The 5042-nt window shown below is 48.4% G+C and overlaps 1 long non-coding RNA gene across 1 annotated transcript; it reads left to right on the top strand.

Moving 5' to 3' along the window:
• Window positions 1-711: 711 nt before the first annotated feature.
• On the top strand, window positions 712-3600 carry LOC141279235 (uncharacterized). The gene is made up of 3 exons (XR_012333206.1): window positions 712-1356; window positions 1880-2014; window positions 2462-3600. It is a non-coding gene; the product is annotated as an uncharacterized lncRNA (long non-coding RNA).
• Window positions 3601-5042: the final 1442 nt, after the last annotated feature.

Below are 5042 nucleotides of genomic sequence, written 5' to 3'. Positions count from 1 at the left end.
GGGCTCAGTAGTTGTGGCTCACAGGCTCTAGAGCGCAGGCTCAGTAGTTGTGGTGCATGGGCTTAGTTGCTCTACGGCATGTAGGATCTTCCCAGACCAGGGCTTGAACTCGTGTTCCCTGCAGGCGGATTCTTAACCACTGAGCCACCAGGGAAGTCCCTATGAGTAATTTTTTGGTGAATTTGGTGTAAGTTGTAAACTTTGCATCTTCATGCATGTCACACCAAATGGTTAATTGTTCATTAACTCTTTCTGGAGAACTTATGGGATACTGTCTCCATTTCAGTCTGAATTTCCACAGGTTAATGGGTTCAGCAGTTCCGCCAGCAGGGGTAGCTGTCGCCGGTGACCCGTGAGGAAGGCGTGGCCTGCACTTCCCGCGCTGACCACAGGGTGGCGCTGAGCCGTCTCTGACCCACGGCGCGTGCGCATTCCCCGCGGACTCGGCTATGAGCGCAGCTGAGAGGCCTTGTGTCTCAGGCACCGTCAGGGCCGCGGCTGGCACGCCCGGGGTGAGCGTCTCTGCCGACAGGTGCTGGGTCTCCTTAGGACTTGCTGGGGTTTTGGCTTCAGGACAACACGGGGCCGTGTCCACGCTGACGGGAGCTGGGTTTCCTGACGATGCAGGTGACGCGGGGAGGAAAAGGTGAGGAGAAGCCTCTTGCTGGCACTGACTGCTGCGGGCCCTCTGTTTACAAAGCTTGTTGTGCTGGCTACTCACACTGCCGCCCCCCCCATTCAGTGCTGTCGTTAGTCTCATTTCACAGCTTAGATGCTCAGGAACGTGCCCCAGGTCACGTGCTCACTGGGTGTCAGAGCCAACCCTTTGTGACGCTGGGCCTTGAGGTCTGGACCACTGTGGTTGCACAGCTGGCGTCCAGAGGATGTGAGCGGGGTGGGGGGGGCAAGGGAGTGCTGAGCCGCATAGGGGACATGCGGGTGGGGGGCAGGATCTGACGCCGGCTCAGACTCCACGTCTCCCCCCGCCCCCCGGTAGGTGTGTGCCCCTAGAGGTGGGCTGTTGGGGAACTCCCGCCCACTGGACCGCCGTGGCCTGGGACTCCTGCACCCCTTGCCAGCCCTGGGGGCGCCCGGGGAGCTGAGTGTGTCCCATCCCCTCCGAGGGCGTCTGGGCCAGAGGGTGGGGCAGAGAGGTGGGGGTAAGGGAGGGACACTGAGGTGCGGTGCCCCTGAGGCGGAGGGGAAATGGGTGGAACTGGTGTTGATGGGGTGTGGGAGGGCTGAGAGGAAGGGACGACCCTGACTGCGATGGTGATGGTGATGCCACTGATTGAAACGAGGAAGAGAACCCTTTACAGACGCTGGGACCGTATTTTTATATGACACACTTATCAGGTATTATTGATTTGATGGAGTTTTTTTGCTGAAAAGAAAACCACCCAATTCCTTTATATGGTAGGAACATATAACTTTCCAGAATACATAGAGCAGAAATATTATTATTCGGTTCATAAATTCATATTCCCTTCCTGCCTGTTTCAATGTTACTTTTCCTCCTTTCCCATCATTCCTTTATCCTCTGCTGCTCACTAGGGTAAGAAAACACACTTCTTGCTCTCTGTATGATTGGTTTGGCAGGTTCTTTTTTTTTTTTTTTTTTTTTTTTGCGGTACACGGGCCTCTCACTGCTGTGGCCTCTCCCGTTGCGGAGCACAGGCTCCAGACGCGCAGGCTCAGCGGCCATGGCTCACGGGCACAGCCGCTCCGCGGCACGTGGGGTCTTCCCGGACCGGGGCACGAACCCGTGTCCCCTGCATCGGCAGGCAGACTCTCAACCACTGTGCCACCAGGGAAGCCCAGCAGGTTCTTCTTGAATTCTTTGGGCCCCAGGTGGAGGACCACACTTATTTCTCATCAGGTGTCGCCGGTGTTCGTGGTGGTGGCCACGGGTGTGTGGAGCCTGCTCTGCCCCCGTGGAGCACACTGATGCCCAGCATCATAACAAAGCCGTCGATTCTGCACTGGGGAGAAGGATTAAAATGCAGACAGTCTGGTGAGTGGTCATATAAACTTCAGGCCCTTTCCTGGCAGGAGGGGGTGGAGGACAAAAGCCACTGGGCTGTGGGGAGTGAGGCAGCTGGCCTCCCAGTTCTACTCGGAGACAGCTTCCCCGATCAGTTTAGAAACACATGGCTGCCAGCTGGGGAGGCACAACCTCGCCTGCTGACTCTGCCTCGCCCTGTGGATCAGCTCCCGGCTCAGGACCGGCAGATGCGGTACCAAATACCGCTGAGCGCTGGCTGGGACCCGCATCTCCCTCTCACACAGGCCGGCCAGCGCTCTGCTCCACTCCCCTGCCATGTCTGCAGCTGAGTGTCCCCAGTCTGAGGCCTCCGGCATGGGTTGGAGGGGAGAGACAGGAGCCTCTGGATGAGGAGAGGGGTGACGGGCCTCCCTCCCCGGAGCTGCTGCTGCAGTGCTTTCATTCCTCCTGTTACAGCCTTGAAACCATGCTTGTGCTAAGAACTCTGGAAAGTACGTGACCCTTCCATTCCTGGTATTTTGATGATCTTTTAGAGACTGCCATCCTTGGAAATATCTTCCTATAAGTTATATGGGATCCCCTGCTCCATGAAACAAAACCTACTTCGGAAGTACCCCTGCCCTGTGTCCCTGCACAGTTGTCAAGAGGCCCCGCTCCCAGCTTTCCATCATTCTCCTGCCGGGCCATCTGTGTCTTACCCCCAGACACTGAGGATGCCTGGCAGGGGCCCTGCCCACACACCACCTTGCCATCCCAGAGGGTCCCAGCCTGGCTCATGTGTGCGTGTAGGTTTCCACCTGGCAGCACAGATCCTGTCGGGGATTCATCTCCCGTTCCCAGTGATGCCTGTGCACACCCTCGGTCTCTTACCTAAGCCTAACTATGACACGCATGGCTTCACATGTCCACAGCTGAACTCGTTGGCTGGAGAACCTGCCTGTCCTGGGAGCCTATTTAACTTAATGGGCTGAAAGTCAGAGATTTTACATTCCCACTAGAGTGAATAATACTATGGGTGGACTTTTTCTTATTAATATTGGAATGGATTTAGGGTTAGAAGTGAGCACTGGAAAAATTTATAAACAAATAGTAAACTTGAAAACAATAAAAATAAACCTCACTGTCTCAGACAATACTCAGTTCTGAGAGTGTGTGCCTGTGTGTGTGTGTGTGTGTGTGTGTGTGTTTGTGTTTGTGTCAGAGAGAGAGAAAGAAGGAGAGGAAGAGAGGAGGTCCTGCTTTTCTCTGTATAGCTTATAAGTGAGGGGACTTTTTGGTAACTATTTAAATCCTAAAAATAAAGAAGGTTTTAAATTAATCTCTACACCAAAAAAGTATAACATTTTCCCAGTCACATGAAAGACGAATTTTTGATGGCTGCAGAGCAAATAGTTCATGCTGCAAAATAGGGAATGGGTTGATTTATTAAACCATTTAATTTATTAATTAAATCTCTAACAGATGCTTATTTAAAGTGCTACTGTTTACCTAATGCAACCCAAAATGGTTTAAATAAGACCCCTTTTAAAATCCTCAGAGCCACTTAACTGCTGTGTGACCATAAGCAAGTTAGAGTACCTACAAGTTGGGGATAATAGTTCCTACCTTAAATAAATTAATATATGTAAAGCACTTACAACGAAGCTTAGCAAAAAGCAGGGTTACGTGCTTTCTTTATTACTAATTTGAGAAGGAAAAGTTGGTTGCCTTAAGTGGAATGCAGTTGGTTGCAGTGTTGTCATTTCACCACAAGAGGGCTGGGATAGAATAGAAAAAGTAGAAAATGCACTTGGTATTAGTAAACAGCAAGAAGTTTCACAGTATCCTTCAGCCGTTTCATGGGATCAGAGAACGGGGCTGTGCTTGGCCTTGGTCATCACTTTATTCATCCTCTCATCCGTATCTATAAAGTTATGGCAATTTTTAGCCAGATTTTGGAAAATGATCTCTTACTGGTTCTCCCTCCAAGTAAACTTTTTTTTAACCCTCTCTTTGTCTACAACAAAGATGTTTTTAAGCGTTGCATATTTTTGTGTACAATTTGGAGAACATGCATGTCTCTCCATCATGTGACTTTCTCTGTCTTTCCCTGTATTTCTGTTTTTGCCTAATTCCTCAGTTGATTCTCATTTCACCCCATTATTTTTTAAAAAATTTTATTGAAATACAGTTGATTTACAATGTTGTGTTAGTTTCAGGTATACAGAAAAGTGATTCAATTATACATACACATATATTCATTCTTTTTTAGATTCTTTTTTTATATACATTATCACAGAATATTGAGTAGAGTTCCCTGTGCTATACAATAGGTCCTTGTTTGTTATATACTTTATAAACAGTAGTGTGTGTATGTTACTACCAAACTGCTGAATTATCCCTCTCCCCACTCCCACGTTTCCCCTTTGGTAACCATAAGTTTGTCTTCTACATCTGTAAGTCTGTTTCTGTTTTGTAAATAAGTTCATTTGTATCATTTTAAAATTAGAGTCCACATATAAGTGATATCACATGATATTTGTCTTTCTCTGTCTGACTTACTTCACTTAGTATGATAAACTCTAGGTCCACCCATGTTGTTTCAAATGGCATTATTTCATTCCTTTTTCTAGCTGAGTAATATTCCACTGTATATACATACCACATCTTCTTTATCCATTTCTCTGTCAATGGATATTTATGTTTCTTCCATGTCTCAGCTATTGTAAATAGTTCTTCAGTGAACATTGGGGTGTATGTATCTTTTTGGATTATGTTTTTCTTAGGATATATGCCCAGGAGTGGGATTGCTGGATCATGTGGTAGTTTTATTTTTGTTTTTTTAAGGAACCTCCATACTGTTCTCCATTGTGGTTGTACCAATTTACATTCCCACCAACAGTGCAAGAGGGTTCCCTTTTCTCCACACCCTCTTCAGCATTTATTGTTTGTAGACTTATTATTATTTTTTTTTTTTAGCTGTACGCGGGCCTCTCACTGCTGCGGCCTCTCCCGTTGCGGAGCACAGGCTCCGGACACGCAGGCTCAGCGGCCATGG

Source organism: Tursiops truncatus, chromosome 8 (genome assembly GCF_011762595.2).
Source record: "Tursiops truncatus isolate mTurTru1 chromosome 8, mTurTru1.mat.Y, whole genome shotgun sequence".
In the NCBI taxonomy this organism is placed as follows: Eukaryota; Metazoa; Chordata; class Mammalia; order Artiodactyla; family Delphinidae; genus Tursiops; species Tursiops truncatus.
Note: the sequence above shows the minus strand (reverse complement) of the source record. Positions and strands in the feature narration are given on the sequence as shown.